Source organism: Pantherophis guttatus, chromosome 1 (genome assembly GCF_059756535.1).
Source record: "Pantherophis guttatus breed Tessera chromosome 1, ASM5975653v1, whole genome shotgun sequence".
Lineage (NCBI taxonomy): Eukaryota > Metazoa > Chordata > Lepidosauria > Squamata > Colubridae > Pantherophis > Pantherophis guttatus.
Window position 1 is genome coordinate 37,390,924 of NC_142063.1, and position 14,351 is coordinate 37,405,274.

Genomic DNA, 14,351 nt, shown 5'->3' on the forward strand with positions numbered 1-14,351 from the left:
CAATCATATTCCACTGCTGGAATGGCCTGAGAATAGCTCAGACCTTAACCCAATTGAAAATCTATAGAGCTGACTAAAGAGACTTGTTAGTCAGAAGCGACCCAACAATAAAACCCAGTTAATAGAAGCAATCATTCAATCTTGGTTTCACATTATAACAGCTGCAGAACTAAAAGACTTGGTTCACTCCAAGTCTTGGAGTGAACCAATTACATTGTAAGGCCGTAATTCATGCTAAAGGTTACCCAACTAAGTATTAACTGACGTGATAATTTTTGTATATCTCATTTTTTCTATGTGTTTCACTTTTCTTCTTTATACTGTAACTGCTATTCTAATAGCAAATCCTTCATAAAAGTTATTGCATTACGTTCTTGATCAAATTATCTTTCCATTGATATATAATTTTATGGTACCACTCAAAAAAAAAAGTGGTGTTCTTAGCTAGATTTAGAAAATACACTTTTCCCAAAAGGTTTCCACAATTTTGGCCACTACTGTATAGATTAAATGTGTTTGTTTGTTTGTTTGTTTGTTTGTTTGTTTGTTTGTTTGTTTGTTTTGTCAAGCATGTATTAGATAATTAGATTATGAATACATGAAATGGATACGTATAAAAGGAGACATTAGAACAGGGACGGTAGACACGTTGGTGCACTTATGCACGCCCCTTACAGATCTCTTAGGAATGGGGTGAGGTCAGCAGTAGACAGTCTTAAGGTTAAAGTTTTGGGGGTTTGGGGAAGAAACCACAGAGTCAGTTAGTGCATTCCAGGCATTGACCACTCTGTTGCTGAAGTCATATTTTCTGCAATCGAGTTTAGAGCAGTTTACCTTAAGTTTGTATCTATTGTGTGCTTGTGTATTGTTGTAGTTGAAGCTGAAGTAGTCATTGACAGGTAGGACATTGTAACAGATAATTTTATGTACCACGCTTAGGTCAGACTGAAGGCGTAGTTCTAAGTTGTCTAAGCCCAAAATTTCAAGTCTGGTAGCATAAGGTATTCTGTTGCAAGTGGAGGAGTGAAGGACTCTTCTCGTGAAATATCTCTGGACTCGCTCAATTATATTAATGTCTGATATGCAGTGCAGGTTCAAGAATTGGTCTAGCAAATGTTTCGTATGATGTAGTTAGCAGTACAGTATTACCAGAGAAGAAGCTATGCAAGATTAAGTTAACAACTCTTAATGCCTTTTTGGCAATGTTGTTACAGTGGGCTCTGGCACTTAGATCATTAGATATGCGTACTCCAAGGTCCTTGACAGAGTGAGGGTCGTCTACAAGGTCGTGTCCACCTAGCTTGTATTTTATGTTCTGTTTTTTTTTGCCAATGTGTAACTCTCTATAGTTTTGACCTACCAAAGTAAATGCAAGTAGCCATCAAATATGGTGCTTATTAACTTGCCAGCAATTATTATTCCCTTACAAAAAAAAGAAGAAGAAGACATTTCGTGCGCCTTGGTGGTGCAGCAGACTAAAGTGCTGTTAAATAGCACCAGCTGCCTGCAATTACTGCAAGTTCAAATCTCACCAGGCTCAAAGTTGACTCAGCCTTCCATCCTTTCGAGGTAGGTAAAATGAGGACCCAGTTTGTGGGGGCAATAAGCTGACTTTGTATAAAAAAGAACATGGCTGGGGGGGGGGGCGAAAGCCCTACTAAGCAGGTATATACAAAAGTATGAAGGCTATTGCTTAACGCATTGTAAGCCGCACTGAGTCTCCGGAGAAGGGGGGCATATAAATTGAACCAATAATTAATTAATTAATTAATCAGTGGAACAACATACCTCCAGAAGTTGTAAATGCTCCCAACACTGGAAATTTTTAAGAAGATGTTGGATAACCATTTGTCTGAAGTGGTATAGGATTTCCTGTCTGGGCAGGGGGTTGGACTAGAAGACCTCCAACTCTGTTATTCTATTCTATTCTATTCTATTCTATTCTATTCTATTCTATTCTATTCTATTCTATTCAGTGTAACACCCCATCCCACCCCCACCTGGATGGGTACTAAAACCATGGTTTCTTATTACAATCAAGATAGTAAACCAGAAATTGCATCCATCTATTATTCCTATATGTGTAGGAAAACAAGAGCCAAAATATTTGCTTTGGATCAACACACAAATTGGCAGACACCTCATGTTCTTTATGAAAGCTGAACAGAACAGCTTTGAAATATAATTGATAGAAAGTACTGAAGTGGATAACAGTGGTGCTTGGGGAGAGCTAGATGTAAAGGAATGCATTTGATCACATTTACATAAAAACACTGAGGCCTGACAGTTCACAATCATAATTGCATCCAGAATACCAAAGACATGCATCTTTTATATCAATGGCGTGACAACATTTACTTAGTGATCTCATCCCAGAGCAGCAACTGAATCTAATTTAGAGTGGAGCCCAGAGACAAAATTTCAATGTTTAAAAATATTTAGGAATAAGAGAGTGTTCTCTGTATAGAAACCAGGAATAGAGTCAGGGATTTCTCTCTCCACTACAACATGGATGACTGACATAGAAACACATGGAAACAGAAAATTGCCTTCAATGAAGGGGGGGGGGAAAGTAACTGGGAGGACAGGCAGTAAGGAAGAGCCTAGCTGGATAGCGGGAACATACTTGGGGATGGGGTAGAGTGGGGGTGTTGTAGAAATGTCATAAGAGGGACAAACGAAATGTTGAAAAGGATTTAGCACTAAAACTTCTGACATGATTTATATACATCTTGTTTATAACGTATCAATTTCTGTTTGGGTTTTTTATTTTTTCCTGGGAGAAGATGTTTAATCTGTTATATTGAAAGTTGGATATGTCATAAAAAACATAAAAGTACATTCAATGTGCTGGGAATTGATTATTTAAGCAGTGTGTGTATGTTAAAACAAGACATGATAGAGTCAAGAACAGATGAGTGCTGAATAAATGTGGATTGAACACAAAGTGTGCAACTGGTATGAAAGAAGTACATCGAGGTGATTTTGGTCATATAGAGAGAATAAATGAGAACCAAATTACAAAACAATTTCTGAACCAACAATGAGATTAAATGAAGACCAAGAACACTGTAGTTGGCTGGGGGTTAACGAGAGAAGAAATAAGTTTAAAAAACAAAAGGTAATGTATGAAGTAATAAATCAGAGGTCTTCTGCTGGAGCATAGCTGGCTGGAGAATTCTGGGAGTTGAAGTCCACAAGTCTTAAAGGTGCCAAGTTTGAAGACCTCTGCATTAAATGGATGTGGTAAAGGCAATGGTAAATTTCTCAGCATATAATGGTATGTGGAATTATCAAGAATGGAATAGCTTTAAATTAGATTTATCTTTATTTTCTTATCTCATACTTTTAACTTCTTTGGCTTCCCATTTTTACTTCCTTTCTAAGCTTTTCATAATGGTGGCTTTCCTGAAAGAGGATCAGTTATGGGTACATATGTATGTATGAGCGGCGAATTGAAGAATGAATTCAATAAGGTATATGAAATTTCTAAAATCCTTCTGCTTTTTTAAAACATTCTTACAGAAAAGCAATTAATTTGGGGAGCTCTTCTATATTCTAAGCATATTAAGTATTTTCATTTCCTGAATGTTTTATTCCTACTTCAACTGAAATATCTTCAGATAGTTGGTCTCCCAGGCTTCTAAGATATGTCCTGCAACTTGGGGTGAATTCTTTTAGGATTTCAAACTACTGAGAAGCAATGAGGAAAGCAATGATATATAAGAGCTAGTTAGAGTCAAATAGGATGACGGCTTCACTTTCTACTGCTTCCTAGAGCTCAAGTTAAATTTGCCTTAAATCCCATCTGAGTTGTGCATGACAAGGACATGATGCTCATTCATCAAAATTTAGACAGAACAAAGGGGTATGAAAAATGCAATTCTTATTTTATATAAAAATATTAAAATGAAATCTAATGTATTACATATGTATTATAATTATCCTTTCTGAGGTGTAATAGCCATTTGATTGTAATAGCAGAACCAAAGCATAAAAGCTTTTCCATCAACCAGAAGGTCTAAAAATGGAATACAGTCCTGTCAAATTAAACAATTTGAAACTCACTACTTTGAGTGACAGAGAAATGGGCACATACATAAAATTCCCTGTGTGACCAGAAATTCTGAAATAGCACTTTATACATGAGAATGTATTTGTACTGGCAGCACCAAGGATAAGATAGTTACAATGAAAGAACATTTGGTAATGAGTTTCACATGGCTGGAAAATATTGATCAGACCTTTACTGATTACAGCTTTATAAGAGATTTGGTATATCCAAATTCAAATTCAGAGCTTGGTCAGCCCTCCTTCTAACCCTTCAGCTCACTATATTGGAAAACCCTCGGTATGGCAGGGAATAATCTACCATTGCACAAGTCAAGTAGATATTTTCTTGCCCCTGTTGAAGGGAACACTGGGTATGTGCAGATTGAGATCCACATGTTGAGAAGAAAGCCTTGAAGACTGGCTGTGTCACCAGCCATGGGGCAAAGTTATTAGGGACATAGACAATGTCAAAAAGATGATGGTGACAACTGCCACCATGCAATTGAACCCTTTTTTTATATGTGTCCCATCTGCATAGGAGGCAAGGCTTTGATTATGTGGTACTGGCTACAGTCTTGATTTCTTTTGACACCACCTTCCATGGATTCCCCCCCCACACACACACACACTTATGATTCTGCTTCTTGATATATTCATCTTTTACAAAGTGGAGATATTTTCTCTTTAGCAGGTCATTGAGGAACATACATATATACCAGTGGTGAAATCCAATTTTTTTTACTACCGGTTCTGTGGGCGTGGCTTGGTGGGCGTGGTGTGGTGTGGCTTGGTGAGCGTGGTGTGGCTTGGTGGGCATGGCTTGGTGGGCGTGACAGGGGAAGGATACTGCAAAATCTCCATTCCCACCCTACTCCAGGGGAAGGATACTGCAAAATCCCCAATCCCACCCCACTCCTGGGGGAAGAATTTTGCAAAATCTCCATTCCCACCCCACTCCAGGGGAAGGATATTGCAAAATCTCCATTTCCACCCCATTCTGGGGCCAACCAGACGTGGTATTTGCCGGTTCTCTGAACTACTCAAAATTTCTGCTACCTGTTCTCCAGAACCTGTCAGAGCCTGCTGGATTTCACCCCTGGTATATACGAAACTTAAAAATCTGCATGTTTATTGATGTAGAGAAAGCATATGATAGTAGATAGACCTAAATTTGATCGCTGAAAGTAATATAAGATGGAAATAAAGCAGGCATGAGATTAAATTGTATGCTTAGCAAATGGTTCAAAACTGATAAATGAATAAAACAAATGTGTGATGTCTTCATGGTTGTTTAATATATTTATAGATAAGTGTATAAGAATTCCCTGTTAGAGGCTATTGCCCAGGGACATGAAAGTACATACATTTTTGTAAACAGACAATACTGTGCAATTGGCTGAGAATGTTACATAGTTTGTGTGATACAACAAAGAATACAGATCTGAAGATTACTGTCTCAGATATGCTGTAGTTGTGTTTGTCAGGTAAAATGAAGTGAACCAGAGAAAATAAATGCATTTGTGTACCTTGGTGGAATGTTTACTAAAGATAAGTACATAGATGAAGAAATTCTAATACAAACAAATGCTGGTTGAAATGTAGTGAATAATATGTGGTCTATTTTGAAAAAATGTATTTGTGAAGAGGCAAACAAAGGTGCGTATATGAACATGTAAGTAAAAGTTGCATATTTATAACATAAGAAACATTGAGAAGAAAGTATGGATTGATAGGTCTCAAATAAACATTTAGCTTCTGCCTTTTCAGATTCTCAAAAAATTATTCCCAATCTTTGCAATTTATCTACATATATTAGATACTGTCCTAAAAATGCGAGTTCCAGGTATAGTTGTAGAAGAATATTAGATACTGTATATAGTTCTCCTCCCCCTCCCCCTCCCTTCCCCTCCCCCTCCCCCTCTTTCCCTCCCTCCTCCTCCTCCTCCTTGTTTTTATTATATGTTATACAGTGTTATTTTTATCAGTTTGTGGAGTTAGGAAACAATCTGGCAAAGATTCTTGTTGAATTGCATTCTGTGTTTAATGAAGCTTCAGAGTTTCATATTGCGTTGAGTATCTCAGAATATATTGTTCAGCTTTAACACACCGATTACAGTCTTGCTATAAGTAAAGTTGAATTTTCCAAATAGAAACAACATCTATTTTCACAATTGTATCTTAAATATACTGAAGAAAGAGAATATTTGTAGCTCAGGGTTAAACTCTGAACTCGGCACTTTTCTTGCATATATTTCATTACAAGCTAGCTAACATTACCAGTGCTAGTAGGGAGTGGGGTTTGCTCTCAGTTTATATTCTAGTGGCTTGCTCTGTCAGCTTTAGGGAGAGTTATCCTAGTGGTGCTTTGATTGGGCTAACTATCTCCTTACCATTAGCATCATTTTCCTTGCCTATTATGAATTAGTTACAAAGATTTGTAATGAGGAATTAGATAACAGGGCTGGGTAGAAATTCACCTGCGAAGAGCAAAATGTAAGCCAGAACACACCTAAGTGTGTGTACAATACCTGTTAGGAACATCTTTAACCAGACGTATTGTTTCCTGGGATTTCACATCATCTATGAAGGACAGATATGCAAGCACAGAAAAAGATGCCACCAACAGATACTTTGTATACAATCATCTAAGCTCTGAATCACATTTTTCTCTTTGAATCTAGAACTCTGCACAGCCTCACATATAGTTATCAGAAGAATACAATACATGCTACACAACCTATTAGACTTGACCATGTCATACAAGGTATCAGGATGGATAAGTTCATCGTAAGTGAGAAAAATGTAAATATTTAGAAAGTATACAGGAACAGAATAATAAAGCAGGAGGAAGCTTTTCCTATACTGCTCAGAATGCCCCCAAATGGAATCCCTTTGACTTAACCCTGCAATAAACCACTACCAAATAATATTTTGAATTTCCTAACTGTTGGTAAAATTGGAGCATATGGCTGACATTTTGGCTTTTGCCAATCTTAGTGAACTGGGCACCTCTAACAAGCTAGAGTCAATCTTTGTCTATAGCTAGAAAAGAATGCTTCTATGATTGCATAGTTGGTTGGCCTACACAGCCAATTGCACACAACAATTTCTAAGTGTTTGCCATTAGGTGCAGGTTTCAGCCAATTCATTGCCATTGTTCTAAGCTAGACAAGCATGTTCAGGGTAAGTGAAAAATAAGGAGCATCTCCTATTTCTTAAATACTCTTTTGATTGAAAGGGTAAAATACACTTAAAGTTTTGATTAAAAGGACTGAATTAAATACAGAATAAAGAGATGTATTTTCAGCAGAAAGGTTTTTTTTAAAAAAAATGGAAGAATCTCAGAGGGATACAGTACAATATCAAGGCATCTGTCATTGTGTGACCTTTTTCCTGTTGACTAACCACAAAGGCTTTTCATATATAAAATTGAAATGAAGAATATCTCTTATTGTAACCAGCAGGCAATGTCATACAGAAATAGCCACAGAAGTTGAACAGTATGTGGGAATGACCTTGGAGGACAGCAGGAAGAGCTACAGCCAGAGGAACTTGAAACCTTCTGTAAATATAACCTTATAATAAAATAAAGTTAGTTCATCTGGGCATCCTTCAGTCTGGACTATCTCACAGGGCTGACATCAATCTTGCAAGTCTGAATCTATGCTTCCCCACCCCATCACATCCCAAAAAACTAGGGAGGGTTTCTTCTGAGATTTCAAAGATTTTTTTTTTTTTCAAAAGGCAACTGGACTGTTTTTCCTTGAGAAGAAGAAAGAGAAAACATTTTGCTTCTCACCCAAGAAGCTTCCTCTTCTTGAATGAAGTTTCCTGAATGAAGATGAAGCTTCTTGGATGAGAAACAAAACATTTTCTTCTTCTTCCTCAAGGAAAACAGTCCAGTTGCCTTTTGAAAAAGCACCTTTGAGACAACTATGGCCTGGATGATTGAGAATCTCCACAGACATTTCCTTCTGAGATGTTTATATCATGCTCACATTCTTGCTGTGGGCTAAGTTGCCTTTTATTTGACCATTCTCCTGGCTCTGGCTCTTCAGACTATTTCCCAAGGTCATTCCCACACACAGTTACAAGTATGAATCAATTTCCAAAAGCAAAATTATGCCTCTGATAAAATTTGAAGAAGATATGGGAGTTAAGATTTTCCATAAGAAAGGAATAAGAATCGAAGAATGACCCACAAGCTGAACAATTAAGTTCCAGAGTCTGAAATGTGCTTCAGATATTTTTCTATTCTGATTTAAAAAGTGCACTCAGAGAACTAACCATAAAATTACAATAGGAATATTACTTTCATGTATCAATGCTTAAGGGTGACTCTGGATGCACTTTTGCAGAAAGCTTAAAATGCTTTTTTGAATCTCCATAGTCTACACAACGTTTCCATTATTACATTTTGAATGCGGATGTGAATGATTTCTTGCTGCTAGAAATACTGCTGTCATTATCATTTTTTTTAAAAAAGTGATGCCTTAACTTGCTAAGACCTTAGCTGGTCTGCAGCAAGAATGTCATCCAGAAATCAAGAAAAGATATATTATGGACTATTTAATCAGACATGTGCCCAGCAGGGTATTTGTTCATTTCACCTCTTTCTATATGGAATGTGATTTTGAGAAATGAGAAAAACAGCATCAAATTTTTGGGGACTCTAAAGGTTAGAGATAGAGGAGGGATGATAATTAAACAATGATGGAGAGGCAGAAGGAGAAGGAGAAAAAGAAGGGGAAGGGGAAAGAGAAGGGGAAGGAGAAAAAGGAGGAGGAGAAAGGGAAGGGGAAGGGGAAGCGAAGGAAGTAACAACTTCATACTTCCCAAAGAAGAATAAGCATGCTATTCTTATCACTGTGATAAATCACAGATAAATCTGTGATTTATCACAAATCATTAAATGTCTTTTTACCCTTGAATCCAAGGGCTGTACAATACTATCCTCCACTGACAAAATGCATTTACCAACTGACCACCACCCCAATCCCTGTCCCACAAAGATGCTCCCTCCTTTCTCTGTTTGCCCATGGTCATTTTCTGAGTAGAATGACATGCATCCAAACAAAGCACAGGCTGCGGCTGTTTATCATGTTTATTTTCCAATATTTAACATTGAAATCATTTGCTAATGATATAAAAGGGTTTGCTATGGGAGAAATGCACTGTGGGCAAGAAGAGAGATATCCACAGACACTGTTGCATCCTTGGGTATCCTGGCTCTAAACCCAATGTCAAACATACTCATGCATTATTTTATTGGATTAAATTTTCTGTGGACTAGTCTTTAAATGAAAGAAGCCTATCATTTATCAAATAAGTGATTTTTAATGATTCCTTTAAGATAGATAGATAGATAGATAGATAGATAGATAGATAGATAGATAGATAGATAGATAGATATCTCTACAGTATGTATCTCTATATATGTGTTTTTATGATTTATTTATTTTATTTATTTATTTTATTGAATTTCTGTACCGCCCTACTCCCGAAGGACTCAGGGGGTGAACAGCCTTGAAATAAAACACATATGATGACTATGATCATGATTTATCACTTATAGCTTTTATGTACACTGAGAGCTTATATACCAAAGATAAATTCCTTGTGTGTCCAATCACACTTGGCCAATAAAGTATTCTGTTCTATTCTATTCTATTCTATTCTATTCTATTCTATTCTATTCTATTCTATTCTATTCTATTCTATTCTATTCTATTCTATTCTATGCATCATCTATCTACCTGTACCATCTATCTATCTATCTATCTATCTATCTATCTATCTATCTATCCATCCATCATCTATCTATCTATCTATCTATCTATCTATCCATCCATCCATCATCTATCTATCTATCTATCTATCTATCTATCTATCTATCTATCTATCTATCTATTTATCTATCTATCTAATTATAGATGTAGATAATATACAGATACAGATAGGTACCCACAGTGTATATATGTGTGTGAGTATACATATACACATGTATGTATGCGTGTATATCAGGGATAGTGTGCAGATGTAGAAAAGATTGGGGAGAGTGCAGGGAGGTGCACAAGTGATAGGTAAGGAAAGATTTCTGAAATGATGACCCAATGATTCATGGATTGTCTAGTAACATTTCATTGCATTCTAAAATAAATCCATATTGAACTTCTGTTACATCTCTACTCCTTACTATAACATTTTGCTGTAATCTCACTGGTCTTAATATAGCAACAAACCAGAGTAGCATCTTTTCCCATTATGGCTTTTATATCTTAGTGTCTAACTTTTTCCCTACAGGAACATTTCCAAATTTTTCTCTATACAAATGTTTTTTGCATGTTACATTTCTTGTTTCTGAAATAGAGTATGTCAACATTGTTTTTACTTAATTAATTATCCTTAAAGAATTTTGAATGTGTGTGTGGACCCAGTGTGAGACACAGCTTTCCATTGTTCCATTATGTTATGGTTCCTGTCCTCTCTCTATATATATTATTGAAGTCATCTTTATAATGGTAAAATGTAAAGCCATTGTGAAATCATTTTATATTTTTGTGTGTGCTGTGTTAACAGTATAACTATACATTTCCATGAGAAACATGTACACATCATTATCATTTCTAAACTAGTAGATTGTTAATTATAAATAAGGATACAGAACATGGCTCCTAATTTGATCTAGGTCTAATAATGTTTTGAGGGTTTCTAGTAAATGGTCTTTCATGTTTTCTTCAACAAGCCCAATTTTTTGGAAGTGGGATGTATTTTTTAATAGCTCAGTGATATTTCATAATGTTAGCTGCATTTACAGAAGAGGCTCTTAGTAATTGTGCTGTTAGGTAGTTCATGCTTAAAATTGGATGGTTACTCCTTCAATTTTCTACTTTTAAACAAATAATTAGGACTCAGAGAAACTGTACTTATGAATAACATAAAAATTACAAATGCTTATGGGATTGTTTTGTATTACTCTGACAGCAACTTTTTTTTTCTTTTCAGATTGGTAGTAGCTGTTTTGTTCTACCTTTCCTACTGGCAACATCCCAGATATTCACCTCATCTCAGGATTGACAGAATACATAAATCCACTTTTAATTTCATTAGGCAGTGAGCCAAACTGTGATAATTGAAAGTGGTTAATCAGAGAAGATAAACCTCACCCCATCCAAGACAATGAAACCATTTAATGTATGAACTTTCTATGATTTCTGTTTTATTGAAGAACACATTCCTGGGTTGCAGGACTTTTACTGAGTTGGAGCTGAGGGAATAGACATATATTAAATTGCATATAAAAATAGGCTCCTTGAGAAATAAAAATATCCCATCATGATTTAGGAAATGTTTGTATGTATGTTTACTTCCTAGATCCCAAGATGCATTCACATGGATTGCCATCACCACTATCTCCTGAGTAGCAGCAGTTGATTCTGAGGACATTACCCAAGATGAGAAACTCTACAATATTCTTCTTCCAATCTGTTGATATTCTCAGAATTAGAACAAATAATGGGCTTCTGAACTTGAGGTCTTCCTAGGTTCACTTCATCACAATTGCGATGCTTCCCAAACAATGTTAGATGACAGAAGTAGCAACGTCCATCCCACTGCCACCCCCACACACCCCAATTCTTTATATTGAAAATGGATGGTAACATTTTCTGCTCACTGGCATATTTGCTTTTGCTTTCTGCACAGACTGAAGAATCCAAATATGCCAGTGAGCAGAAAATGATTCTTCAGTCTGTGCAGAAAGCAAAAGGCAGCTTCTCCTTCCCTAAAACTCTGGTGGCCATTTGGCCTTTATTGTGTCATAGAGTTGTCCCAGACAGCATGGAATTTCAGTACCACCCAGCCTCATCAAATATTAATCTCACAACCATTAACAATGGTGGCTTTTCACCACCATGTGAATTGCACATCAATATTAATGATGTCTTTCCTCAACTTAGTCTCTTTGCCAAGATTTGGGAATCTGCCTACCTTTACAGAGAGCAAGTTGGACCAGGCAATCTTTTTGCAGGGGGAAAAGAACTGTCTATTTCAGTTAAAATATTGGCAATTGCATTAGACATGTCTCTTTTCTTTTTTCTTTTTCCTTTTCATTTCTAATCAGATCTTGCTTTCATCTGCTGATGATCCCACCCAGTTGGAATATACCAGCAAACTAGCAATTTATTTCAAACCCATTACCAGAAAATAAAAAATGCAGACAGACCTAGTCACAACTGTTGAAAATGCAGATTCTTTTGCAAATCAGCCATAATGTCTAAATCTCCATTGGCAAGAAATAAAGACATGCCATGCCTTATCCAAACAGATGGACAGCCCATGATATAGATTACTTTAAAGTTGACTTTTTAATACCATTCTCCTAGATAACAGAAAATTGTTTGAAGGCTTTGAGCCTTCATAAGAAATGTAAATGTAATTGCCTGCAGCTCAGACTTATTAATAAAAGTAGGAAAGCATCATAGCTAATTATCATGGGCATTTGCATTCTCCAAACATTTTCATTATTTTAATCTAACTGTGGAGCAGATGATTGTATGAGTTCCAATGCAGCATTTTACAAAATTAGTATCGACCATGAGTAAACTGTTGTTATCCTCCATACAAAAGGGAAGAGTGACAAGTATCTCGGTTTTAAAAACAAAGCAGCACAGAGAGATCCCATTCTTCAAAATAAAAAAAAAAAAATCTGGCACCTTGTAATCTGTAGCAGAGATTGAATGCAGAATTTCAGCTGATAAATGTTGCATATTTTATAAACCAATTCCGTTTTGGTTATGGATCTAGAAAGGTATCTGCAACAAATTACCTTTGTCAAAACAGAAAGAGAGAGATGGAATTGATTTGCACAAATCTAATTCAGCCAAGGCCAGTACAATATTGGGGGGAGAGGAGCTTAATCACTTCTGAATACAAGTGGTACAAAACATTGGCTGCTAAGTAGTTGATGTAATGCCCATGCACATGGGCAGGAGGTGCATTATTGCTTTGCCATTGAAAAGAGGACACTTCAATTCCCAGGAGTGTTTGTTGGATTAAGACCTGAAATTGCTTGTTTAGACATGAACAGCTGCATCTTGGTTAGTATCTTAGAAAAGGCTTGCTTCTTCGCAACAGTTGCTTCTTAAAGGGGAAATGGATAATTTCTTGCTTGCTAAGTATACCCCAATCTGGACCAGATGGTAGAAGAAATCCCATGGATCCAGGCATTGTATAATGGGTAGCGGGCTAAATATTGACATGTATTCATCTGTAAATCCAATGGATGGCCTTGCCATAAGCAAATCCCATATTCTCTGTGCTAAATTCATTCCTAATATGTTTTATAATGTTCAGCACATTTCCACAACACAGATTAAGGAGATATCTTAAACATTAGGCAAAAGACTTAGAGTGCATTTGTATGATCAGCAACTTCAACAGTAACATAACATGGTGTGACAATTTTTCCATGCTTATGGGGTCAACAGGCTCAAAGAATGGATGAACTGCCTAAAGCAGTCAATCTTCTGCCTGCCTAAATCCATTGATCATCCATGTGATCAGCTCCAAGGTTGACCTGTATAAGAAACATCTTACTTAATGGTACCATTCACGGGGTATCACTAAGCAAGGCAATGACATGATTATTACATCACCAAACCATGTTTTTATTTTACTTATTTGCTAAATAGGGCACAACAGACAAGGGTTGCCAAATCCTTTATGCCACAAACATAACAACTGGATAATGGCATAGTGATGTGTGAATTTAGCTGGGATCCCTCAGCCTAATATACAGGTTTTTATGAGGATGGGCTGGTACAAAGTACAATGCATCGTGATTAATGAGCTCCATTTATGATACATTTTATGCAGATAGAGATAGATAGATAGATAGATAGATAGATAGATAGATAGATAGATAGATGATAGACAGACAGACAGACAGACAGACAGACAGACCTGTGTTTCCTCAAAAATAAGACCCTGTGTTATATTTTTTTGAACCCTGAAATAAGCGCTTGGCCTTATTGCCTTGCGCTCAAAAGCCCGATTGGGCTTATTATCAGGGGATGTCTTATTTTGGGGGAAACAAAGCTAAAGTTCAGGATGAACTTTTGAATACATAGAGGAAAAAAGACATTTGAGAGTTAATTGTACTGTATGGTTTATACTGTATGGTACAAAGATATTATAGAATCTAGTTGTTCTGCTTTAGATACCACAAAGCCGCTTCTACTTCTCTTTTTACCATGGTTTTTTAACATTTCCTAAAAACATTTGCCTTTAGTTTTTAC

At 36.5% G+C, this 14,351-nt stretch overlaps 1 long non-coding RNA gene across 2 annotated transcripts in view; it reads left to right on the top strand.

Annotated features, from left to right (window-relative positions):
* Positions 1-11,390, top strand: part of LOC117666153 (uncharacterized) — a 79,532-nt gene extending 68,142 nt beyond the window's left edge. For both annotated transcript variants that reach the window (XR_004591657.3, XR_004591658.3), the window contains exon 3: positions 11,059-11,390. This is a non-coding gene — a long non-coding RNA (uncharacterized LOC117666153). The remainder of the gene's footprint in view (positions 1-11,058) is intronic.
* The last annotated feature ends 2,961 nt before the right edge of the window (positions 11,391-14,351 follow it).